Source organism: Manacus candei, unplaced genomic scaffold, assembly GCF_025592945.1.
Source record: "Manacus candei isolate 608988 ecotype Guabito, Panama unplaced genomic scaffold, ASM2559294v1 h1tg000049l, whole genome shotgun sequence".
Lineage (NCBI taxonomy): Eukaryota > Metazoa > Chordata > Aves > Passeriformes > Pipridae > Manacus > Manacus candei.
Window position 1 is genome coordinate 30,129,565 of NW_026138097.1, and position 27,831 is coordinate 30,157,395.

The 27,831-nt window shown below is 35.9% G+C and overlaps 1 protein-coding gene across 9 annotated transcripts in view; it reads left to right on the forward strand.

Moving 5' to 3' along the window:
• SEMA5A (semaphorin 5A) overlaps positions 1–27,831 on the forward strand; it is a 325,120-nt gene that overhangs the window by 41,698 nt on the left and 255,591 nt on the right. For 2 of the 9 annotated variants that reach the window (XM_051798974.1, XM_051798976.1), the window contains exon 2: positions 22,773–22,825. The exons of the other annotated variants lie outside the window; for them this stretch is intronic. The gene's annotated coding sequence lies outside the window, so the exon portion shown is untranslated. The remainder of the gene's footprint in view (positions 1–22,772; positions 22,826–27,831) is intronic. 9 annotated transcript variants of the gene reach the window in all.

The window sequence follows — 27,831 nt, forward strand, 5'->3', positions numbered from 1 at the left end:
GCAGATGGATAAGATGCTGTTGGTTATTTCCACTCATGGTCTTTGTGACTGTTAGGGCAGATCAGGCTTGGTGCCTGGGTATCTGTAGTTGCCAATTTCATATTTGATGGGATGCATCACAAATGATAAAACAGATTGATGTTTAATATCAACTTTATATGTCTGCATGACCTCTATGTACCCTAGGAGTGATATAGTTGTGCAGGAAATAGGAAGGTGTGCAGTGTTACCAATACATTTTTGCTAGGAAAAGCCTTCAGAGGATTAAAATGGAACCTAAAAACTTTGGCTTTCTGGGGTTTGTATAACAGCTTTGCTGTATTGATACTGAGTGTGACACAGAGTATAATGTCCCAGGCAAGACTGTGGAGTCTCCATCCTTGGAGGTACTCAAAATCTGCCTGGATATTGTCATGGGCAGCCTGCTCTAGGTGGCCCATCTTGAGGAGGGGGTTAGACCAGATGACCTCCAGAGATCCCTGCTAACCTCAGCCCTTCTGTGGTACCTTTGCCAAGTAGTTGCCTCTTAAATGAATGGGGTAAGTTTCCTATACTGGTAAGGTACCCATAATGTAGATCTGACCCGTAGTCATTTTGTGCGCGGTATGCTATACTGTACCTTTTTTATTTGTCTGGTAACTCCTTTTTCCCAGCAAGAATTCAGGCACAGAATGAGAATACTTTATGGTAAGTTGTATTTTGGTTGTCTGTACATTCACTGAGCTGAAATTTAACAGACCTTCTTGTACTGACAGTCTGGAAGTTTTTGTGACCTCCTGACACCCAAGAGAGCTTAAAAAATAAAATACAAAGGTGCCTACAGGTGAAAAACACTTACCAATTTTTATTCTGTGTGAATTTACTGTACGTATTCTGTGTGTATTTATTGTATGTATTGAAAAAAGTATTTCTGATTATTTTTTTTTGGTAGTTCTATGGCAAGTGTAATCCATTCATGTGAAAGCCACTGGCGTCTATATATAGCTGATAATAGTGTTCTAAAACCAAGAAATAGCTGTTTACCAGTTTTCATTTTGACAAATCAACAAATTTGACTTCATTCAAGGGCAGTGCTTCTTGGTCATACCCTCCTGTGTACCATAAACTTCGGTAACTGAGGCTTGCCAAGATGAACTGTTGCTACTTCTTGCCTTTTGTAGTATCCTTAAGGTCCTAAATAAAGTTGTTCTTAAACTGACCAGCTTTTTTTTAGAAATGGACAATGAAAAGAGGCATAGGTAGTAGTTAGATGAGAGCTTAAAATAGGGTTTATTTTAGGAGCAAACTGTCCTTAACAGTCCAGCTGTTTTTCTCATAAAGTCTTCTTCAGACTTCTCTGGGTGTGGGCGATGAATGAGTTCAGAATGTTTCATGTTTGTGTCCCTGTTTCCTGGCTGGGTGTAGTGCTGTCTGGAAGAATAAAGAGAAGGTGCACCGTGCTTCTACCCAAATCCTGACCCCTCTTTACCGTGCCAGTGCAAGGGCTCGCCACATCTGCAGGTTGTATCCAACTGCAGACTCCAGGGTAGATGGCAAGGAGGTTCAAGGAGGGGACTTGACTGCAGTAATTTCTTAGGTGCTTTTTCCTTGATTGTGATGCCTATCACTTTGTTTTTATAATGACTTTCTGTTTTGAGCTGCATAAGATGTTTACATCTGTTGTTTTAGACTGCTGTGTTCTGTACTCTCTTGTGTTATGATTAGCATGGAGCTCACTACTGAGCAAGGGACTTGTGCAGCCATCTGAAAGCATCCTATGCAATATACACAGAATCAAGAGAAAAGTATAGTTTGCCTTCTTTTAGGACATCCAGGAATTGTTTGTCAAGCTGACTTTAAAGAAAATAGTTTTCTACTGGAAACATTCAGTTCAAATTACTGTGGATTTCTGAGTTTCATAGATAAGTTCTGGGTTTTTTGAAAGTCATCTGAGGTGAAACTGAACTCTCAATTGCGTCATACAATTGGCATTTGTATATTCACAAAATCAGAAGCCTAAATTAACTATTAACACCTGATTTGAGAGAAGTCTTGGTTATGAAATGCTGGGCTGACCACCCAGTCATTTTACTCTCTCAAGAACCAATACCAGTTATCTTTTACTAGAATACAACAACTCTGGGTGTTTTTCTTCATACTCGCTTAACCATTTACTTTCATATTTTTATCATACAAAGAAAAAGGCAGTATTTAAGTAATCATTCCACAACTGGATAGTCAAAATAGGACTTTATTTAGACATTTTCTATTATAAATTTTCTAGTTTTTGACACTGTTTTTGTAAAATAAAAGCACATTGAGATGAATAGAGTGATTTTCGAGGGAAAACAGGGTAAAAGAAAAGTTTTCAACTCCCCAAATCTTTTTATATAAAAGTCATTTTCATTGACTCTTTTGGCACCCTGTGTCAAAAATTGCCCTTTAGCACAAAAGGAATCTGATTTTGAGGCCTTCAAGGGAAAAATTATAAATAATAGTGAAATATTTAAAAAAGTAGTAGAGGTGGAGAATATGAATGTGACAGTATAATAGTGTATTGAGGTAATATTTTGTTGATTAAATGAATGAATAAATACTTGATTGGATAATGGCTGATTAACATGTTGAATCTGGCATATCTAGAAGTGTGTACTTGAACCAGGAAGTTTATGAGGGTTTGTTCTTCACAGAGAAGATATTTTAACCCTCCAAATGTGCAGAATACCCCCAAGTGAAAATTATGTCATAATATGTTCAAAGCAGTAATATGTACATTGGCCCTGAATTATAGGGCTAAAAAGTAGAAAAGGTTGAGCTCAAGACTTTCTCGAAGCTTTTTAATGAAACAGGAAAAGATTGATAATTTAGAAATAACCAAAATGACCCTTCTAGTATAAAGGTTTAGAGTTTTCTTCTGCATGCATATTTATTATTTGCTATTAGTCATTAACTCAAAAGTCTGTGTGAGCTTTCAAAGTGTGTCTAGAAGGTTTGTGCATCAAGGAATACAAATGTAAGTTTTCCAAAACCAAAAATAATTAAGACAAATGTTCAGAGAGGAGCCAAGTATTCAAATTTGGTTTCAGTTGTGTTCCTACTGTCTCAGGACTTATGATGTAGTTCCTTTATGTAATAAATTATTCTGTCTAATGTGTTTAATTTTTATGTCCTCTCTAATTTTCACAGAATCACAGAGTATTCTGAGTTGGAAGGGACCCACTAATCATAATATTTTAGCACTGATGGTTAAACACACATTAATAAAATGAAAATAATTGTAAAGATGGTTCTCGGTAACAGTTTTAGTAATAGTTCAGTAATAGTGAGTCATGCTGAGTTGGCAAATACTGCTTCTGTAGCTACCAAGTTGTGGGTAGGACCATGCTGTAGCAGGGAAGTGTGACTGACGTACGCACAGATGTTCCCAGGCTAGTTTTCGTATATCTATTTCAGGGACTGATAGGATGGAAACATTGGTGACTTGAACTTCACCCCTAGTTTAGAGTTGTAGGGACATGATCTGTTTCATGCCTGCACTGCTGTTGATACCTATACTAACCAATGTGAAGCTAAATTGGTATTTCTGCAGTATGGATTAACTCTGAAAAGAAACCTCAGTGCAATGCTGCCCTAACCACGTTGACCAGGGGTTTCCACTGGCAAATGGTTTGCAGCAGCAGCATATGTGAAAGGAATGGTTTTTTTTTCTGATCTATTTACGAGAAGTTCCACAATAACAGTAGCTGCAGAACTGTGCGGGCATTTCCTTGTGTTAACAAGCCCTGCCCTGTTTGAAGAGGATAAATGTGCAGCCTTTTGCTATGTTAGTGAGACTTTGGCCGTAGCATGTTGCAGATAAGAAACTTTGTTTACCCTACATCTTACATTTGCCTTGTGAATTTTGAGTCCTTTACAGCTCAATTTATGGGTATTTAGGGAATGAAGAATAGCAGCATTTGATTTATAATTCAAACTGAAGCAATTTGTCTACTGTTTGTTAATTGTGTATGTTCACATAAAGAGACTGGAAAGGTGTTGTTAACAGGAGTTCAGAATAACCTTACTATACCCAGGGTCATAGGTGTTGAAGGTACAAATATAACTAAAAGAACTGAGTCACTGGTTAGACCAGTAAAAAAATAATAAAAAAATTGTTTTATAGAATGAGGTTAAACTTTTGGGCGATATTTTTGGGTCTAAACTACTGTTGTTTCACTGAACATAAACGTTTATTCTTTTCCTGGTGCACAAAGTAGTTGTGTGTCCACTCTGTAGCTCATCCGAAAATCATTTGACCATAAACTCGTAGTTTCCTAATACTTATCTGTAGAAACAAGAACATTTTGCAACATTACTCTTTTTGAGAAAGTTTAATGAGAGAACTAGGAAAATATTTCTAAAAATTTGTACTTGAAGTCATGTGGAATTTCTTGTATGAAAAAAAATCCACCATTGCCTTGGCACACACAGACATGAATATTTTAAGTTTCTGTTTCTATTCTACTTAATGTGCATTTTCCAATTGCCAGAGTATTTTTTGCTTTCCAGTTTCCTTTAAGAGCATGAATGTTCTTTTAATCACAAGCTGGCTGCTCATGGCGTTCTTTAAAACAGTTGCTCAGCTGCTTCCTAACTGAAGATCAATAACTTCATAGATAATTAAACTAACTACCTCCTAAAGATAGATGCCATCTTCTATATCCTTTATACCTCCAAACTCCCACTCGTCCTGTCGACAGTCTCTGCTTATGCTAGTCTGCCAAACTGGATATTAATACTCCAGTGCCAGAATCCCTGGCCACAGCCAGTGAATGATCCTGTACAGACAGCTGCACTGTAGGCATTGTAACTTCATAGCTTGAAATGCGTGAACTTTTTTATTTATCCTAAATATAACTAACTAATATAACTAGCAATATAAATGCATTTTTTTTTTAATTTCACTTAAATAGAAGCCCAGCTGTTGTTGTGAAAATTTTCTTAAAATTATTGTTTCAAAAATTCTGTTTGTTTTTTTTTTTTTTTTTTTTTTTTACTTTTAAACCAGCTTACACTAATGATATTTTTGAACCTTTAGTGATTTCTGTTAAAACACAACTAGATGACTGTCCCAAATGTACAACCTTGAGCAGCTAAACTGACCTGAATATTATAATTCTTGTTATGGAATATGACACTGTTCTGCAATAAAAGACATTAAGCTGGTGTGATAAATGCAGTCTTCACTTATAGTCCTTACTGAATTGTGTTGTCAGCTTTCCTGGAATAAGTGATATTTTATTTATTGATACTTCCAGTGGAAGACAAAGCGGGTATATTCCTTTTTAAGGCACTTCCCAAGTTCTCAGAGTTTTTACTTCACAAAGTTTAACTTTGTCAGCTCATATTGCCTGAGATGAGTATGGAATCCAAATTCTGACTTTCTCTGTTAAAGATTGAGAGATGTTGATAATGGAGAGTAGACAAATCCCTGAAGAGGTTGTCTATAAAATGCAAATTATAGGCCTTTTAGTCATGTTTTGTAAGAGTAACAGATATTAACCTTTTCATCTCTCAAATGCCCTCTCCCAGGGCAAAGAAAGTTTGAGGCACAAAACATACTGGTGTAAATTTGTAGGGGGAGAAAGCATTTCTGTGCTTCAGTGTCAGTACTCTGTACTTTCAGTCAGTGACTGTTGATCAGTGACATTTTACTTTTGTATGACTTGCAGTGATGCCTAAGATTTCTAGGGGAAAAAAACTGCATAAGACTGAGATTATTCTTAAAAGTAAACTCTTAAGTACATTTATGTACTTTTAATTTTGTATCCTTATATAGAGAAGACTGCTGCTTCTAAAGTACCCTGAAACGTAGAGGTTTTTATAAATGAAGCTCTAAGTTTGCATAGTTTAATTGAAATATTTGTTATTATTTTTAAAATTTGGACAATAGTAGAATAGTATTTTCAAAGGTTGGTATCTTTCCTAGAGGAAATCCTACAGTTTCTCCGTAGAAACTCTTAAAACAAATTACAGTGGCTAATATGTGGGCCATGATGAAGGACCTGCTAGCATTCGAGTCGTTGTCTTGGTACTTAAAATTACGAATGAGATCAAGCATAAATTCATGAGAAATTAGGACTTAGAGAATAGTAGAAACACAGTTTTTATAAAGTCACTATGTTTCTTGATATGTGTAAACAATTTTTTTTCTTTTTTTATATAAACAGTTGTCTCAAAAAGCATTCAGGAACAAATTGCTAAGTGAAAAGGAAAATAAAAGGCAAATATGTTCAAAATGTTTAATAACTGCATTCCCATTCCTCTACTACATCTATTTTAGTAGTGGAACCCTCTTTAATATTCCAGAATACTGAAACTGATGCAAAACTAATTTGTATAAACTTTCCTATGAATACATATTAGAACATTCAAATGTAGCATGAATATTCTGATATGATAACTGCATGGTTGTGGTGAACTTTTATTTTACTCAATTAAATTTAAGTCTTAATGTGGTCATTTGGACCTAAGCTTGGGAGGAAGGTGGAGCGATGGGGGAATGAAATCGGTTTTCTCTGTAGCAGTTGTCCTGGTTTGCTTACCCCTAAGGTGCTTAACTGCCCCTCTCAGCTTCCGGAAAAAACAAATTTTAGTTAAATATAAGTAACATAGTAACTTTTTAGACATTTTGTTTAAAGTAGTAAACTGTTAACATTATCCTAATGGATTCTAAGGAAACGGTTGAAAAGTTTCTAATTAGTAAATAACTAGCTCAAGTGCTGACAAGTTTTAGTAAGCTTTTAAATAATATGCAATAAAATATTTTTTGATTCCCAGTGTAAAATATATTAAATAAAAATTAAATTAATGCCTTAAAAATCTTGTCTATTTTACTACTAAAGTTAATAAATATCTATTTCTTAGAGTGCTTATTTTATAACTCTGCCATTATTCTGCCAACACCCACTTGTTGCAGATGATTGAGTTTTTTGCTGAGATAGTTGTGTTTGTAAATAAGAGTGTAACATTTTTCAAACTATGTTGTCAGCTACTCAATATATTTCTCGATGAAGTCTCTTTTACTAATGCAAATACTTAGCAGAGAAAAAGATAAACTGTTATTTTGTCAGATATTGATGGATCAGGCTAGTTGAAGTCAAATTAGCTTAAAAGGTAGTGCCACTTGAAATGCCTGGCCTGAGATACAAATAGGAGTAAACTGTTCTGTCAGGTGGGGGAAATTTTGCTTATCCTCTTGTGTCAGAAGTGTTTAGTGGGTCTTAGCATTTCCACTCTCCTCCCATCCTATACCAGGCAACAGATGTTTCTGCACTGAAGAGATCCAACAGCATGTTAACAATTCCTGAAATATTTTTGGCAGCCAAGTACTGTCATACTGGGTCACTCAAGAAGGATTCTAGGAGCCTTGTAGCAATTGCTTATGAGTTTGGCTGGGAATCCTTTTGGTAGAGGTGATTTGTCGGAGGGCACAAGTGCCTATAATACAGATGAAAGTAATCTTTTCTTGAAATCAAAGCCTTATTTAATTTGAAATTGATGATATTTGTGATACTGGATGCTGGATTTTGCTAGTGGTAGACTATGAGCTCTTCAAAAGAAGTAGGGAGGGGAAGAAGAAAAAAATTGGGTTGTTATTTAAAAAAAAACAAAGCAAACACAAACCAGCAGTCTACTTTTCAATAAAATGTACTTTGGAAAATATGGAAGGTGGGCTGCAAAAAAAAGGGCTTATTTGATTGAGATCTAATGAGTTTAATATAGTTACAGATGTTATATGTGAGCTTGTCTGTGACCTGTTTTTATACTGTTATAACCACACCATTTCTAAAAAGAATAAGGAATTTTAATTTTTATTTAATGTTTAAAATTCGGATGTGTCCTTTAAAAGCTAGCCCTATTTGCAGCATCATTTGCTGAAACTCTTAGGGTTTAAATCAACACAGAAACCCAAAATTATGTCCTCGTTTGATAATTTGATGCTGCACCTGTGTGACTGCCCTTGAGTATCTTGTGGATGATAAAATGAGAGTGAACAGCAACATTTGAGTGTGTTGTGTGTTTTCAGCATTGGTTTCAGCTGGTCTAGGGGTCTTTACCATGGATGTATGGTCAGTTGACTATGACTGGCTGCCAGATGCCCACTCAGCTGCTCCTGGGGTCTCCAGGGGTGACCTCCCCTGCCAAGGCCCTCCTCCTGCTGTCCCCTCAGGGCTTGGCAGGGCTGTTTCTCACCCAGTTCCCCTCCCTCAGCCCTGGCTGCCAGGCAGCCTTTTGCCCTCCCTTACCCAGACTTTCCCCGGGGCTCTCACCCGCCTGCCTGTGGCTGTGGGGCTGAGCTGTGCCCTGTGCTGGGGCTGCTGGAGCTGCTGGAACTGGCTGTGCCCTTGCCACTACCAACATCTTGATATCTGCACCCAGGTACAGGTGCAGGTGTCAAGATGCATGGACCCTGTCACTGATGGAGTAGTGCTTCATCCACGTCCTCCAACACCTCCCACTCCCAGCCACGGGGCACCACCTTGCCTGGCTGAGGCAATTACTGTGCTGTTGGCAGGTTTCTTCAGGTTGCTGTGAAGGCACCTTGTGGAACATACTGCAAGTACAAAAGCAGCGTTTCCCCACTAAATTCTGATTCTGAATTTCTACATAAGCCTTCTGGAAGACGGAAGTCTTCAGAAATGCAGTTAAAAGGGTTGATCCTGTTTTTCTTGCAGAGATAATGCCGGAGTAGGACTTCAAAGAATGCTTGTCACTATCAGACTGTGTGCTTGTGTAGACACAATCTTTTGTTTGCGTGTGTTTGTCCTGAAAGCATATCCCACTTGTCACTATGATGTGTTACTCTGTTACAAGCAAGTAATTATTTTAGAACAGAATGCAAAGTTCTCATTGCATTTTAATCGGAGGGACATGCAAATATTTCCTTGTGGTTGCAGTGTGAATTATGCACAGGCACCCATATAGATGCTTTTCTTCTTTCTATGTCCATTAATCCAGATTGTCAGTAACATGAACAGAAGCTCAATTGAGATCTGCTTTGGAGTTGGTTCAGTTTTGGAAGAAGAGCATAAAGCTGTAGTGTCAATGCTTTTCTTTCTTTGACTGTTGGCTAGGTTGTTTTTATCTTTCATCACTGGCTCATGGTGCCAGGGACCTAAAAAATGCCTAGAGTAAGAATTACTATTCTTATTTCGTATAAAATTATGTACAGGTGTTGAAATTGTGGAGTAGTAGTTCTGAATACAGACCTCTGAAAATTATTTGTTTTCAATGTACTCGAAGAATGCTCTATGTTTAAATGGTTAGACTCTAGTTTAAGAAAAATAACAGAAAAAAGTACATATTTTTTAAAAAACCAGTATATATTTTTTTATGTCAACACTTTTGAGACCAAGATTGTGATTTGTTTGAAGTTTATTGGTCAGTGTGAAAATTTACTGTGAAAGCTGTCTGTGTTTGTCAAGTTAATTTTTCAGGGGTATGAAATTCAATCTTTGCAAGTTTAAATATTTAGCCTTGAGACTGGTAGCTAATGCACTTGCTATCAAAAACATTATAATTCAAATTGTAAGCACAGTGAATTATTTCAGCATTCATGTGGGTAATTTTTATTCTGTTTATGTGATTAATTCATGCTTGCTATGTTCCAGTGAACTGTAGGATGCTAAAATGAAGAAAAATATTTTATTTATTGATTTAAGCTGATTATTTAAATATATTGGATTAATTGAAGTAAGAAATTACTTAGATATCCTGAAAAAATTTAGTCCATCACATTTTTTTGATCCATTAGGCTTCAAAATATGGTATGTTTGTTAAATTGTTAATAACTTGTTCAGATGTCCACATACTTTGACATTCTTTGAAATAATGAAATTGCTGCATGTTGAAGTGGGAAAACAAAGCTCCTCTAGAAGCTTGTCCAATGCAAGTGGAGAGTTAGAAATTGGAACTGCTTTATGATTAATGCACTCACAACTCATCAGAAGTTTTGAGAAAAATTTTAAAATGTGGGGACCCTTGTGAATGATTATTTAAAAATAAATTTGAAAATACTTATGCAACTGAAAGATCAGCCTCTGATTGGAGCTACCAAGTACTACAGTCACAGAAAGTGATAATATGATAACTGGTTTTGCCAATTCTTAGTCGATAAGGGCCTAGTACTGTAAAAGTAGAAAAATCAGTTTCTGGGTACCTGTTGATCTGTGTAAAGTTTTTACCATACCTTTGTGTTTTGGTTAGCTGTTGTATTCAAATAACTCTTTCTAAACTGAATGTGTCCTTTGTTCTCTTAGCTGGCCTTTTTTCTTTTTCCTGTGTGTGAAATATTTTTCATCAAGAAGTTTATAGTGTAGCTCAGGGTGATAGTTTTGTGTCTGGGAATATCTGGATGCATGTATAGGTAGATATCACTGTGAGGATAAAAATCATGATGCAATGAAGATGACTCCTTTTGATCTGGGAGTGGGTTGACAGAAGCCTAAACGTGAACCAGCTGTGCGTCCTGACAGTGCTGAAGGCTAACAATGTTCTGCGTTCCATCAATGGGAGTATAGCCAGCAGGTGGAGTGATTATTCCCTATTCTTTGACACTTACTAGTATTCCATGTGTGGAATACTATGTCAAATTTTGGCTCACCTAGTAAAAGAATGTTGATAAACTTGAGTGAATCCAGTGGACAGCCTGCAGGATAGTCAGGGGACTGGAGCATGTAATGTAGGGAAGAGACTGAGAGGGTTGTGCTTGTTCAGCCCGCAGAAGAGATGGTGTGAAGAGGCCTAGTAAAACATACGTGGTAAAAAAAAAAGAGAGTTAAGTCCTAAATTGAAGCATGGAGCTTCCAGTTCTGGAAGGGGAAAAATTCCTATTAAGATGAGTAAGCACTGAAATCAGTTTCCCAGAGACACTGCAAGATCTCCATGCTTGGAGTCTGTCAAGACCTTGTTGGATAAAACCCTGAGCAGCCTTGTCTAAATTCATTGCTGTCCCTGCTTTGAGCAGATTATTGAAGTGGGGACTCTTGAGGTGCCTTTCAAGGTTAAAGGTATTGTGAATATATGGAATGCTAAATGATGAGTGCAATGCAGGACACGCTATAGCTACTGTGCAAGTGCTGTAAACTGCTGAGAAGAGTTTGGCGCAGAGCTACAAAAACTTCTTAGAGCAAATTTGGAGGCAGAATTACTGTTGTGAAGTTTTACACTATGCAATTTTTGTAGAAATCTGAAAGAAATATTCATATTCAGAATATAATTTGCATCTAATAGCTATTTAAAAAGTATCTTTATGTATATGACTACTGCAAGGTTTTATAGAAAATACATACAAATTCTACTCCATACTGAGAGTCTCCTGCCTTCTTTTCTCTAAGGCAAGGAGTGAATTTTCCTTTAAATGTTCTACATGTGCACATTTGAATGATTTTGGTTTATTTGTACTTGTGTCCTTCCTAGGTTTCTATTCCACTTCTAGTGTTTAAGCATCTTCCATCTTGAAAGAAAGTAACTCTCTGAGTGCCTGACTGCTTCTAATCATGGACTGCTTCACTTTTTTCCCTCCTGCTTAAGATAGATGGTGTTGTTTTTTGTTTTCCACTCAATTTTTTTCCCACTCAAGTATTTTTGTTTGTCTTGATAGATTGGTTGTTAAAACATTTTGCTGTCACACCACTGACAGCACAGGCCGATTCTGTCAGAATTCTGGGGTGAAAGCTATTGTTTCTTCAGTTAAAAGTAATTTTGTTCTTGAAGGTTTGTTTCGTCCACGGACGGTTACTGATTGTTTGAAATAATTTTTTCTAGTCTACTAACAAGAAAAAGGAATGTCTCCAAATCTAGTGTCAGATCCATATTAATTAGTACTACTACAATTAATCATTATTATTATATATTTCACTGTTTCCCTTCTATTAACATGGTTAAAGGAGAGGAGGAAAAAACACTTGTATGCCTGTTCCACTGCAGATGAATATGACATATAGTAATAGGATCCCTGCAGAATAGGAAGTATTGAGTGGTGAGGAGCAACTGGGAAAGAAATAGGAGTGGGAAGGGAGGTGAGTTGTTTGGAAATGGAAAGGAGGAAACTTCTGTTTGGCACATGGTGTTGGTGGCTTGAAAGCTTTAGTCATTTATTCTCAGGAGGTATGCACACTTAGTTTGGGCATCAAGAAACAGTAGGACAGAATGTATCATTATCATTTAGCAGAACAGATGCTGAAGATCAGTTCTGGAAGCAGTACCACATTGTCTTCTTCATGAGAGTTGAGGAGAACACTTTAAAAAAGCCAAAGGTGTCCCCTAAAACACCTATGTGCTTTGCGACTATACGATTATATTGTCACTGTGGTGCTATTTATTCACCTCTTCACCTTTTTAATGTGTTTTGCTTTTTCTCTTAAAGATATTGTCATCTGTTGTGATCAGGGGGCTTGTACTGGAACCATATCACATACTTTTTAGATGCCTGAACAATAAGTAAAAATAGGAATATTATTGCTGTGACTTGTGAAATGTTTGCTACATTTCAGCCCTTTGCTGACATGTCAGGGCTGTCGAAGTGCAAATATGTGGGTTTACTGATACAAATCAGTTGATGATTGTTTTCAAACTCCTTTCTCAGAAGTCTGACTTTCATCCTGTATCTTCTAAAATCCATATTAGAGAAGAGAAACTTTGGGTGTGGAGTAAGTATGAGTATCTTGTTCTGAGAAGCTAGGAATTACTTTGCAACTTTATACAGTACCAAGTCCAGTCCTTTCTTTATACATTTGAGATTTGAAGCATTTCCTGACTCTTCTTGCACAGTGGATTAATTAAAAAAACCAAAAACAACAATCAAACCCCATAACTGTTACTGACCTGACTTAATACCAGAAATTTGAACTGAGGGCTGATTAGATATTTAATGAAACAAGCAGAATAATTTTAAATAGGAAGATGACTTTAAAAAAATGAGATGTTCATTAAGCTGGGAAAGCATTTCTTTCATTAAACCTGTTTCCCTCTGCATGTAGAAGTAAATGCCTAGAAGTTTAGGTGTTTTTAGTATGCTAGTTGCTCAAATGTTTCCCCTCAGAAAACTGGGACGTGTGGATAGGTGATTAGATATGGAAACATACCTTCTCAAAAATGCTGGTTTAGAAGGTGACACAGTGTTAAACACTTAATGTTTACTTAAAAAGAACCAAAAAACCAACTCTAATCCCTCCAAATCCCAAAACACTACAGAGGAATGAAGTATTGACAATTAAAAATGAATTTAACGCTCCATCTTCTGCACTGGAATAGGAATCTTACTGGATTAAAATAAAATTAAATAGTTTTGAGGTGGAATTTTTAGTTTACTCTGGAAAAATTTGGAGGGAGAGGATGTAGATATCTTTGGTGGTTTTTGTTGTTTTGGTTGTTTTGTTTGGTTTGGTTTCTGTCTACTGTTGTATTTTCAGGTCTATAAATAGGATCTATGTTGCTTTAGCATTCATTGATTTCTCTCAAAAGTGAGTTTGACAGGTCTTGGTCTTTTTAATGGAAGCGAATTCTTCCTTTAAAAATAATCATTGTAAAGATTGTTTTCCAAAATGTGAAGCATTACTGCTGGGATGGCTAACATAAAAAGTAAATAAACATAGTCTTCTGTTTTTTTACATGAAATCCCAGTTTAAATATCAAAAGACTTAATTATAGGAACACAACTTCATTATGAGTTGTGGAAGTGAGGGCCATCTTTTCTTTTTCCCTTTCATCCATTTGATAATGCCATTTCAGTTATCAGAGAGAAGCAGATTGTTTGATTTGTAATGTCTAATTTTGGCTTTTGTCTGAATAAGCAGAGCCAATCTGAATGCATTTCATTAAAGAAATAAGAGGAAATTGAGCATTCAACTTGTAACTCCAGTTGAGGGTGCACTCTGTGGGGTTTCACTTGTTTAACTTGCTGAAGAAGAGACTCAAAACAGAGATTTTGAATTGGACTGTATTGTAAGGAATTTAGAATTTTTAGCAGAAGTATTTACGTGGACCAGGAGACCTGTACTGATTCCCTGTAGAGAGAAAGACCAAAACTGAAGCATTCAAAAAACCCCCTTGACTTTGACTGCCAGCATGGTAATGGTTTGTCACACTGAAGTTTCTGAATAAAATAAAGCTGTTAATAAATGACATGCATGGTAATTCAGTATAGTGTTCTAGTTAAACATTTGCATCTTTCTGCCACTCTCATAGATTAGAGGGGACTGTTGAACATTAGTGGTAACAAGATGCACCTCCTATGCATGCTAATGGATTATAACTTTTTATAGGTGCAATTTGTACCTGTCTCTCAGTGGATTGGGAAAGTGGTGCATGAGGAACAGATCGTTAAGCACCAGTAGCCAAGCTTTGCTAATTAGCACGTCTTCTAGTGCCAGCTCTCTTTTGTCCACTGAGAATATAAATTATTCTTATTTTCTCTCTCAATCTTTTGGGCTTCTTAAGCAATGTATCTCTTTGACTGGAAGGTAGAGACTGCAGATTTGTAGTTTTCAATTCTCATGATTAATTGAAGAACATGCATGGTTTATTCAAAAGCAGGGATGTTGCCAAAAATGATCTAATTGGTTAAATAAATAACCCTAAGCTTTTATTACTCAAAGTGTTTTTTATTGAATTATTAATGCTATATCACCCTCCAAATCAGTAAGAGTTAATGTCTGATTTGCCTGAGGCTATTAATATTTTTCAAATCAGTGGTAAATTGCTATGATGACTTTTTTTGCTGACTTGTACCTCATTGTATTTGTTCGCTTGGTAAAATGGTGTTGATTGTAAAAAAGTACTGAAAATTTGAGCTTGTTCTGGTTGTTTTTTTTTGTACCTGAAGAAATATTTAATTCTGTTCATAAAATTGGTTATGAAGTGCATTTTTGGATAGGGGAAACAAAAAGGAGGAAATATTTTTTGAGAACCATTTGGCATAAGTGGGATTCAAAAGCAGACAAGCATAATGAATTTATTTAGCACCTTTGCTGAGAAAAAAAGAGTATGAATTTGAGCATTATATGATTTCATGGTGATAAATAGTATTTCCATATGTGAACAAAGCGTACAAAGAAGTGATGCAGCATAGTGTGGAATGGTTCTGAGCAAGTGCCCAGAAAAAAAAGATGAAATAGGCTCTGACCTATGCAAGGTACTAAAGGTCTTGAAAATCAAGTTTGAATCCTGTTTCTTTATGTCTGGTTAATTCTGGAAAAGACAGTAAACCATCACTAATGTACAGGAGTAAGATAGATAATCATTTAGTTAAATATAGCAGATCTCCAAGTATAGAAATTCTTCTCAACCCCCCACAGAACAGACCTTGTCATCATGAGGAATTGGATTGTGGACCAAGCTTGTAGAGAGACAGGAGTGTGTATCAAGATGTGCATTGCTGTGCCTGCACATCGAGGCTATTGTCTGAAGGGACATATCTCTCCTGAAGAGCAACAAAATATTCAGCATCTGTGCTAAGTTCTGGCCAGCTGGCACCTAGAATAGAAAAAACCCACAATTGAACAAAAGAACAAAACCAAACTTTGTTGCAGCTTGCTTCTTTTAAAGAAGATAGTGGGAACTTTCTTGAAACAAATAATGAGAACGAACTACTTGACATGATGAATTAGCCATAGCAGCAATACCACTGAGACTTATGAATCCAAAAGCCTTGAATTCAAACAATGGAAAATAGCATGATGCCTATCTACGTTTGCCCAGTAAACATCATGATCTGTGATCTTTGTATGTGGTGATGCAGCTGTTAAGGATTTAAATCTCTGGTTTGTCTAATGTGTGGGCTTACATTTTTAGGAATAAGAAACATATTTATTGTTACAGAGAAAAAGTTGGGCATGTAGATTTTATTGTATTATTTATATTTTTACTCCATGGTGTTTATTGACCACCATTAAACACACAGCAGGATTTTTTTTTCCCAAATAATATTGCAACCAGATAGTTCTAATATTATTAGCAGCTTGTTTGTGCAGGAAGAGAAGGTTCATAAATCCAATAAATTATTCTGCATTGCCGTTTTTTTTTTCTTTGAATTGAAGTTTTTATAGCTATATCTAAATTCTAGTAATATCTGTTCTGGACACTTTACCTACTTCTGTATAGCACTTCTACAAGCCAGAACTGGAACTTAAACAGAAAGTCATGATTTCCTTTCTGTGGCCACTGACTTGCCACAGAACCATTGGGTCCATCACATAGTTGATCTTTCAACTGCATTTGATCAGGTGACACTTGGCCATGACCTCCTAGCTGCTACTGTGAGACAGTCCAGGTAGGATGACTTAGTGCATGTTTTGTTATGTTGTTTATTTTTTTTCTGATAAAATGGGAACAGGACTCACCGTTGTTCCCCTCTCAATATCTGACAAATCACATTTATGCTACTGATTTACCCTTTAAAGAGTAATCCTTTAGTTCTTGGAAGCTGGTTGGTTTCACCCATGTGAAATGGCAGTATTGCAAAAATCTGCCTTATACTCCTTGTAAGTATGAGTTTATATGACAGTAGGCACAGCACTTCTCTACTCACTGTCTTACCAACTATATCAAAGGATATGCTGCATAAAGCTTTTAATACTTCATTCTTAATTTGGAGGAAATGATGAAGTAAATGAGTGCCAGGCTCTAGTTACTGTCTAAGTCGAGGGCCTCTCTGCTTACCTGGAAAGTTTCCTTTTCTTCCTTTTCCCCGCAAATGTTCTTGCAGCTTGTGATGCTGAGGACCCTACAAGAGAGACAGTATCTTGTATATACAGGCATAATAGTGTCAGTTAACTGTACTTGAATTTTTCTCTTGCATTTTAACAAAACCAAGGCATATCTCACATTTAATCTTTCCCTCTGATTTCTTCTTGTTAGTTCTGGGTTTCTGTGTTTTGTTCTGTACATGTATGCACCCTCTTCTGATTAGAGTGCTGCTGAATGCAACGTGAATCTATTAACTTAGTTCAGTGATGTGCAAATGCCTTTGCTGTTATTCTGCTGGACCCAAACTATCTGTAAGTATAACCATTTGGTGTGTTAGCTGTGTACTTTCTAGAGCTCTGGGCTTTTAGAGAAATTGATTGAATTGGCTCTGATGCCAGGCCAGCATTGACTTTTTTGGAGACTGGATCTTTGCTGGAACTATCAAGACCTCTAAAAACCTTTGTACTTATGAATACTGGGAAATTTGAAAGAAGAACTAGAAGACCAGAGGTACCTACCAATTAAGAGGTAAAATCTAATCAGAAAGTTCAAATACTAATTTGGGTTAGATGATTTTAAAGTATTGCCTTTTTTAAAACAGGTGATAATTTTTCCTTAAACTTCTAAAACCAGTTTAGTTGCTAAGTTCTATTCTGGTCAAAAGTGGATGAGGTATTTAATCATAACTGGTATTTCAGTACTGGCAGTAGTTCAGGTGTTGGCATGTGCTCTGCTGTCCCTGCTTGAACTGTGACCCTACCAGGCATTGCATCTCAGCATGGTTTGCGTCAAACTTTGTGCATTCCTGTGTGTTGCTGGTCTCGCTATTCTAAATTTAAAAGCTAAGCTTGTGCTTGTAACTCTCCTATGTTCTTTTTAAGTATGTGAAAGTTTTTTCAAATATATCCATTTGGTGGTATTTTTACTCTTCTTTTTTTTTCTTTCCTGTGGTGTATGTTTGCATACATTTTTGATGAGTAACGTCTTCCTAGAATGCAAAACACGAAAAGATTAATATCTATATTAAATAATTGGCTGATTGACTTAGTTTTTGTAATTCTCATCATGTTTTTTTTTATTGACGTGTTAACTATTACATAATATTTTTTAAAGTACAAAAAAGATTTCGGAGATGGTGATTTTTAACCTTCTTATCTGTGTGGAATGAGCAGCCTATTCCATTGTTATTTTGGATACTCTGACACTGACTTCAGTCAGGAGAGACTATACAACTGAATACACTTAGACCTAATACAGGGTATTGTCAGTACATCCTTAATGCTTTGACACTTTCCCAAATTTGTCATCTGGAAATCATGAGACAAATGAAAATGGTTTATTACTACCTTGTCATAATTGCTTCTTCATCCTTGCTTCTTGCTTTTCAGCTTCAACATCATGTGGTTGATGATCTGCACATGCATCTTTTGAGTTGTACTTGCTTCTTCCTCATCCATACGCAATGTATTTCCTACTTACCTCTATATTTTATTGAAATGTCTGTTTGGAAGAGAGGAGGTGTTTACTCTTATAAGGAGGGGTAAGATAGTAGAGTCCAATTACATGGACTTGTAGCTTGTGTGTTTTCAGCTAATTAAGCAATAGCTTCATGACAGTAAACCAGTTGACTCAAGGGGAATAATGCTGTAAAGATGATTATCATAAAAACATGGACTTTAATAAAGAACTTTGAAGATAAGAAACAATGAAACCAGTATCATCTCTTGTCCTTTGATTTTTATCTTTACTTTTCAGTGCAAAGTCTAAAGTGGTAAATTTTATGTTTACAGTGACTTTTCGAGCAGCTTGAACAGACTGGATCATATTTCCCTATATATAAGGGCTTGCTTTCTTCTAGACTAAGGGGATAGAAAGTACTGTATGTGTACTCAGAAGAGTATCCTCTTGTCCATTGTGTGCATCTGTGTGTGTAGACATGGGATGTATGATAGTTGAACTGCAGTGATGTCAGTAGATGTGAACACAAGGTGAGCCATATTTGTCTATAGTCTGCTGTAATGTTTTAGAAGTACAAAATGTTGGAGAAGCAGGGGATTCAAGATGATGGAAATCTTATGACTGAGGAGTTAGGTTTCTAAAGCAGTTCCTATCTGTTCAACATAAGAAGCGGGAGAAAAATAAAACGAGCAATGATGGTTTTATAAGCTCTAGTCTCATTATAAATAAATAAATAATAAAAAAGGAGAAGCATGATGCTGGGAAAAAGCAGATATTGTGAAATAACGAAGACAGTCATGTTGGAATAATTTCTTTGTGTGAGTCTAGAAAAATAACTCTAGATAATACTGATGCAAAGCCCATTAAGATCATGACATGTGCATCACAGACCAATTTCAACTATAAATAAATATTAGTTCCCTATCTTCAAGAAGATTTGGTCTGAAGTTAAACCTATGTTGTCTGAGATTAAATTTCTGCCATCATAATAGGTGCCAAATCCTATGTGTTTTGCTGAAGTACAGAATTGGGAAAAAAACCCATTGATCCTTAAAAAAGAAAATGTACTTTTGTTATTTTGGGAAATCAGGATACGAATGTCAGTGAGCTGTTATATCCATATTGCTGGAAATGCAAATGATATGGAGTGATTGTGTGATTGTCTTTCCCACAAACTCTATGTGGGCTTTGGAAATGGACTTTTTTTAGGGCTAGTTTCTTCTCTTGTATTACTCACACCACAGGGGCACAGGTTTCTAGAAACTGGGTTTTGCTATGTTGATGTGATATGGTATTGCAGACTGAAATGTGTGTTCTGAAGATGCTTGTATTATTTTACAGCTCTGCATTTCTCAAGTCCCTAGTTACTGTTAGAAGAACTGGAATTTCTGTTTGTTTTGACTGGCAAGTAGTAGTATTAACAGGCTGATGCTGTTATGGGTACTTAATGAGGAATATATTAGTGGTTGATAACGCTGCAGTTAGTGCTCTGCATTTTATAAGTATTAAGTAAATATTCAGTGTTTAGTGTTAAAAGTTAAGAGAAAATAGTGAAGCCTTCTTTTTTAAAAAAAGCTTCTCAGTGGGGAGAAGCATTGATTGCATGGTGATAATAAATGCTAAGCAACCTTTACTTCTTTTTGCTCCCACTATCAGTTTGTTTTGGTATTTTTTTTTAAAAAATGCCTACATGTAAGTAATTGAGAGTACAATGTATTTACCTTGAGTTAGTAATGGAATGCTCGTAGTATTAGAAATAAATGGATGCTGACCTAGTTTCATGGAATCAAATACTGTAGGTATGTAGCTATTTCTGGTGAGAGATTTTTAAAAATGGAAATAGAAATGAATTTAGTTTTCTTATTATATGCATCTCAGCAAGGTTGTGTTTTCTGTAATTGTATAAATTGTTAGATATTACTCATTTTTGGCTGTGTGCCTCGTAAAAGCATGCCCGTTCCTGTTTTTCATAATGCAAGCCAAGATGGGCAGTTTAGCAGGCAATCTCTAAGCTGACAGAATGCCAACTTTATAGAGAAAAACGCTTCTGATGCATAAGTGATGAGCAGAACACTTTTTTTTATTGAAGCTGGGTAAGTTCAATGCAGAGGAAATGCAAGTTAGAGATAACTGAGTAATACCTTCTTTGTAACCTTTAAAGCAGCCATCACACTGAAAACTCTGCTGTGTTACTGTACAGAGAAACTGTCCTGATGTGGCATTTGTTTTCATCTGCTGTACACTTACAGTAGCAAGCCATCTGTGACTTTTCATGCTAGATAGTTACACTGTCTTAGAAGATACACAGGGAGTTGTTGCAGCTCTATCTTAGCTTAAAAGCTCAAACATAGTAAGTCATGAAGTTCCTGTCTAAAAAAGAAAAATTACATTGAAACTGGACATGTTGAGCTGTATTCTCATACACGCTCTTCTAATAAATATGTAACTTTATTTTTTAATTGCTTAATGACAGAGACAAGCACTTATTTTAATAAGTTAAAATGATTTATTTTATTTTCATATTTTTGTTTGGATTTTTTTTTAAGCTCTCAATGTTAGGTTTTGTGTAGATATGTTTTGAATGTTTAACACATATACAGTAAGTGACTAGACATTGTTTTATACAGGAAAAAAAGCACTATAGGAACAGAGGGATTCTAGTGAAGATGAGTGGCGAGCCAGGAAGACTTTTACATTGGTTACTTAGTTCTTAAGAAGAGAGATCCAATTCCTCTGTTTCTGCTTTAGCAAAAAAAGTGTGGTATTGTGCAGAGATATCAGACCATATTTTTATATAAAAAATTATTTCCTGAATAGAGTCTTATAAATCATAAAGACTTGTAATATTGTTTTGTTCCTTTGCTTAAAGATACTCAGAGGAGTTGTGTTGTGTGGCCTTCCCGGCATGTCCTTTTGGATGTTCCTGGCCTTGCTTGGGTGTTAAAACTGGACACCTGAGCATCCAGAGCAGCTGCCATTTGTCCAATCTCACCTGGTGCTATTCCTTTCACAACAAACAAGTTTCATCCTCTCTGTACTCCTCAGCTTCTGTTGAGGGTGATCTTCTGTGACCCATCCAGACACATAATTTATTAGTTTATTGAACTACAGTAGTTAATTGTTTATGGTTTATAGGAGGTCATCCTATCTGAGGTATTGCTTATTTGTGAATTATAACTGGTCATTTCTAATTGTACATGGCTATTGTACTAATCACTGTGTTTCCAGTTCCGTAGGATGACTGGCTATTTTCCTAATATAAATCAGCTACATTAAATAGAATATTTTACTGAGCTTATTGAAATCAATGAAAGGACTTGAATACTTAGCACTGAATAGAGAGTTGATTTTGTTTGTGATGCTTTTTTGATGTTTTAGAATGCTTTTCATTGAGATATGGGTGAAGAAGTTTCTCTTTAATGGGTACTTAATTAATATGAAACCACTTTATTGATGTTGAGATTTTCTTTAATCATTGTGGTATAATAAAAGTTGCATAAATAGGAAATAATAAGACTTGTTTCTTGCCTTAAGGGATTTTTGACTTATATTGAAAAAAGATTTATGGTCTTTATATGAAGAATTTATCTCTTGTTGATGCTTTTCTTTTTTAAGGATTTGGACTAATTTACTAGGAATTTTAATGTAAGAAGATAGGCTCTGGCAAGTGTGAAAAGCCATGATACTTCATTTTATTCTAATAATTTTATTTTTTGTTTTCTTGCCATGTGCAAAATAATTTTTATCTAGTTGATACAACTTTTCATCCACAATCCAGCAATGTATTTATGGTGTTCTGCTTTATGAAAAGTGAACCTTTTCATCTTAAACAACTGTGTCTCTTTGAAGATAATATCTTTTAACACAAACAAATCTAATGGATTACATTTCTTCTCCAGTATTTTCTGGTTTTCACACTTGTGATGGTAACTGAGGTCAGTAATTTTGCTGTGGTTTCCCTTCTGATGTATATCCCTTATGCTGGGTCACTTACACATATTGGATTGCTCACCTTGCACTCAACTTCTTTGAAATATATCCATGGAAACTATTTTCTGCATGGGTATGCTCATTATTGTATGCAGATTTTTATGAAGGATATTTTATTATTGAATATTTTATTTTGAAATTATCATATGACTGTCACGTTTTTGCCCTCAAGTAGAGGACAAAAGGGAGATGTTTAATAATGAAGAGTTGTAATGAGAACTGTTCTGTTAACTATTGAGGAAACGTGAAACAAAGCAAAATGTTTACACCTTAAAACAAAACAATGGATGATGAATTGAAGGGAGTATCCAGAAACAGTGAAACAAGTCTGTCTTGTGTTGTAAACAACTGTGCTCTTACTATTTTTTTTTTTTTAAGGCATCAGCAAATTAGAGTAGGGAGGGATAGGAGGACAGTGAAGGGATTTGCAAATGCTGACGTGCAGCTTCTCTGAAGAGAGAGGGAGTGGGAGGAAGGCCTGATGATAAATTGGCAGCAGTGGCTGGTTTAAAAGGCAGGTTACTGGTAAAATTGGCATTAGGTTTCAGAAGAAGAGAAAGTGGACCCGGGACCTTGAAAGATTTTTTTTTCTTTTTTTTTTTTTTTCTTTTAAGCAGTGATGAAAACTTGAGAAAGAAGATGGAAATGGTGTCTTAGAGCAAATGACATGGTAGGAAAATGCTTGTTTTACAATCACGTATTTGAATGTATAAGAACAGGACACAACTGCTTTCACAGTTAGTGGGGGATGTTGCAATAATTGCATATACTTCATGTTTCACCTCTCAAGTATATTTGGCACAGATGGATATGAAGGACCAGGCTTTGCAAAATGTGTTTACATTAGATAAAATGTCTTCAGCCTCAGCTGCTTTGCCTATTTTGACATGAGGGAATTGCCTGCATGTCATGTTGCTCACCCTGGTGTCTATTCCTGGCCTTAATGTGTAAAAGCCTCCAGCACATTAAAATATCGATTGACTTTGACAACTGCCCTATTTGTGAAAAGCACGTTGCATATTTTTCTCACCTGTTGTGGAAAGGTAGTGGAGGTGAAAGGGGAAATGGTGGCTTAGAAAAGTGGCTGCTGAGATAAGAAGTTGTTTCCAACTTCATTCTGAAAGAACATCCTTACCCCTTAAAAAAACCCCAAAACTTACAAAATATTTTGAAAATATAAAGAATACTAGTGCTTTTAGACAATTACGCCTTCAGCAATTACATTCCTCTGGGTCCCATGAGATAAAATGCTAATTGTTTTACAAAGCATGTTTAAGTAAACTTTTTAATGTTTTCCATGTGGATTCAACTGTGTGTTTTTGTGATTTAGCAGTATTCACCTTTATGCACCTTTTCCCATTGCTCTTAAAAACCTTTCATATTGTTGTATGAAAAAAAGAAAGGAGTGAAAGCAAGAAATTCTGTTCATATAATCTGCATGAAGAAAATTGTAAACCTCTTTAAACCAGTGGTTTTTATAGAATAAAAAATGATTGAGCTTGTGTGCCTTTGTTATTACAGCTGGGTCAGTTTAACTCTTCTTCCCTCTAACCCTTTTGTGCCTCAGACCTCACTCAACCCATGGGAAGTCTGGCACAGAGGAGGAGAAGGAGGACATTGGTAGCATCTGGACATGCGTTCTGAGCATTTCTAGATACCCAACTGTCCCTAATTGTCCTTCATATACTTAGGAGGAGACAAGCTTCAGTACTTTTTGCTAAATGTTTTCCTTATTTTTTTTCTTTTTTCAGTTTTAGTTTTCAGTAAGGAGTAAGTTTTGTTTGCTTCAAGTACCCTTCTGCTGGTGAAATGCTGGACTATTGATGACTGTGACCAGTGTTTAGAAAAAATTTTAAACTAATAAGCAATTGCTATTTCCAACCATTTTGCTGGAGAGTTTAGCTTTTTCAAAATCCAGTTTGAAAAGCTTGTGTTCCTGTCAGGAAAAGAGCAGCCTCTTTTACAGCTTCTAAATAATATACCAAGAGTTGTAACTGCTTTAAAATGAAGATTCCTGAAGTACAACAAGGTTTATTCTAAATAGCATCTGAATGTAAGCAATGCATTTCAGGCACATCAGAGGTGAAGAGTCAGTCCCATCCTCGTGTATCTAGCAGCAGAAAGAGCTGCAACTAGTGATCAGGTGTTCTGTATAAGAGAGTGCAAAAGAGTCATTGCTGATATTTTTCCTTGTGTTCAGAAGAGCATTTTTGCACCGCATTTACAGTCTTGAGGACTACTAGCTGGGAAAATTATGTAGATCAAACACAGAGCACACAGTGGTCCTTGTCATTAGGCCATTGCTTTTTCATGAGTTTGGTGGCACAAATGTTTTTTGTAATCAGATCTCAATAAATTGTGGTTTGTGACTGGTACACTGTGAATGGATTACTTTAAACATCTTGATGGTGATGTGATTAATCCTCTGAGCTGATTACTATTACTTTATCATTTCTGTGGGTGTAATTTTGGGTTTTTTTGAGGAGGTATTTTTTGTGCTTTACACAGATATTGTAGCCCTTTTTGCAACATTTTCTTCTTGCAATTTAGAGAAATTGTTATCTGTTCTGATTAAAACCTTCAACATTGTCCCTTTTTTTGGTTATTGTTGTTTCTGTTGGCCTTCCATCTTATCTTCAGTTTCCAGATTGTTCTGAGTCATGGCTGCTGCTTTCATATTTTTCCACTCTTCTCTGAAGATGTGCTGTTTATTAATGGCAATATTAATTGTAGGATCCATAGTATTCAGTTCTGCACAAGGAAGGGACTTCAATTTGCCCAGTCCAGGAACAGAAGGTAACTGTCCTGTGGGGTGACTTTTTTCCTTGACTCTAAATGCATCTGAGAGTCTGAACTGCGGTATCCTGGTAGCATCCTAGGCAAGGATGAAGCAGTGTCTCTGGAGACACCTTCTATGGTAGAAGCTGAAATAACAATGCAGTGTGTTCATGTCTGGATTTTAGAAAAGTAAGGTTCTCTAAAATCTTAGTGTGGGACTTTTGCTGTTGTTTTTTATTTGAATGTATACTGTAACCTTTTATTTTTTAAATGAATCATGATTCTTGGTGTAAATTCTCAGCTAATTATATGTGATACTAGGGAAGAAAGACTTAAGACAATTTTTTAGTGACTGATTTTTTTCCCCACTGTTTTATGATAAAATATTTTAAGACTTGTAATGGTTTGGGTCATTATCATAAGTAATTCTATTTTAACTCTCTATTTTATATACATACATAGGTGTATGTGTGTTAGAATACTTGAATTTTGAGGGTGATGGGAGATGATGTTGGAAATAGTTCCTACAGATTTCTTTCTCTATTTCAGTGCACATTACCTATCCGAGCACACATCATAAAGTACAATTAAATGGTTGTCTCTTGTGTTTCGCATTGATGTGATGATGGCTTTACTTCGGCTTTCTTTTGCTTACCTGCTCCTTAGTATTAAAACTTATGGTCCAGGAAATGGAAAAACAGTGCAACAAAAAGGGATGCTGACATACATAGAAATAATTGTAAATAGTGTCTCCTTTTGTAGTTGAAAGTGACCAGGTTTTCTTAGGACTTTAGTGAGAGTTTAGGAAAAGTAAATGGTTTAGTAAGAGTAAATGCTGGATGGGCTTAAGGGATGATTTTCACTGAGTTGCAAATTTCTGCTGTATTTTAAATACATTCCTCATTTTGGTTCAGTTTAAAAATCTGTGACATAGAAGTGGTTCTTCGAGCTGTTTTGCAGAACTAAGTTAAGGCATTTCTTTTCATGAAAAGCCAAGAGGGAACTCAAAACTTATCATCTGCAGGATGAGGTACTAATGTTTGAAATTAGTTTTTGCATGCCTGTTAGAGAAAACTCTTTGCCTTCCAAAATGTGGCAGATGATATATTCAAAAGGAATTTCAGAAGAGTTGCCATGCTATTTGAAGTCTAATTTGACTAACCTTGCTATTCAGAAAAATGTTTGAGAATTCCAGGAAACAACTTACCTTTGTTTTTGTTGTTCTTTGAAAGGAGAAATTAAATGGATGATCCAAGATAAGTAATGAAGAATTACATTGTAAAATTAGATCATTAAAAGAGTGCAATAAAACTCTAAAAAACCTTCAAGTGTAGGCAACGAGTCAAGTTTTTACTATAGTAATTCTGTTTGGGAGGTGGTTTATTGGGAGCAATGATGCATTTGACTTCAGAGATGCTGATTTCCTACTTTTACTATATGTCTGAAGTTCAAATAGAACAATACCTACAATGAATTTCAAAAAAGAATCAAGAGTGAAATGTGTCTTTGAGCATAAGTATTAGTTCTTCTGTGGAAGGGGAAGAACATCCAGTATTTCAGTAAACATAAAAAATTTTGCATGGTGGTCAGTTTTCTTGATGAAATTCAAGTAGAATTACTGTGTTGCAAACAAGAATTTACCCACATTTTTATGTAAGTCTGTCTTGTCTGAGACCCATTTTGGGGAGTAGAGAAGCAACCGAAATGATGTAACTTGTCTTAACCGAGCAACTTGTCAAAATCCATCCAGAGGTGTTCTTACATGACACATGGTTCTCCCTTGCTAATAGTCTCATATCCAGTTTGTTTCAGAGAACCTTATTGCATTTTGTAATATATTAATAGAACCATTTTGTGATACAGATGATTTAAAAATAGGACTATGTGGGATGAAATGCAAAGCAAATGAGTGCTCTTCTGCTGTAGGATGAAATTATTGGAAATGTTGGATTCATTAAAAATCCACTTCTGTTACTACCTCACCCAGTATTTTAGGGGTGAGCTTCATCTGATACACACTACCAAGTTTCTTGCTTTCTTATTGTCAATATTTCTTATGAGGTGGAGTACTGGCTTCCTCATTAGTCCTTTGGGAGTAATTGTAGGTATTCAAAGGCTGAAACTGGAGTTGAATGAATTCCAGTCTTGTTTGTTTGGTGTTTTGTGGAGACCAGTGGGAATGCTAATAGTGACCTGAATGAAATTTTTACCACGGTTGCTGCTCTCCAACTTTCCCTGTTCCTTTGCCATCAAGGGGACATCGCCGGCACTCTTAAACAATCTTTTTTCTCTAAGGAGGTGGATCACACATAGTAAGTAGAATGTCTGTAAAAAAAAAAAAATTGAAAGAAAATAAAACCTACTCCCCTGGGTTATGCTGTTGCAAATGAAGGTGATGTTTCTTCTGAGGCAATTTTTGTGGAGTACTTCCTAAGAGAGGGGTTGCAGACTTGTGTTATTTTTCTGACTTTTTCCATCTTTTCCTTTCTTTGAATTGCTGATACACAGGGGTAAGTAAAAGAGCACTGGAAAAGCTCTGACATAATCTGTTTGATGGAAAACAAAGGGTAAGGCAGAATGGGAGAAAATGCCCAAAGAAATAAACTGTGTTCAGATGCAGTATATAGCATACACAGTTAACGGTACTAGGTGAGCATCTAACTTAGGGCTCTATACAGGTTTCCCTACAAGATTTCCATTATGCACTTTGCAGAGTCAGAACTGAGGTGCTCTTGAGTAGCACTAACTGCTTTTATGGACTTCATACCCCATTGTACAGATGAGGTACAGATGAGGCTCATTGTACAGATGAGCCTTGAAAATGAGCTTGTTAATTTTGTCATATTTTTTGTCAAAAGACTTTGACATTTCCAAAGATGTCACTCAATAGGATATAGA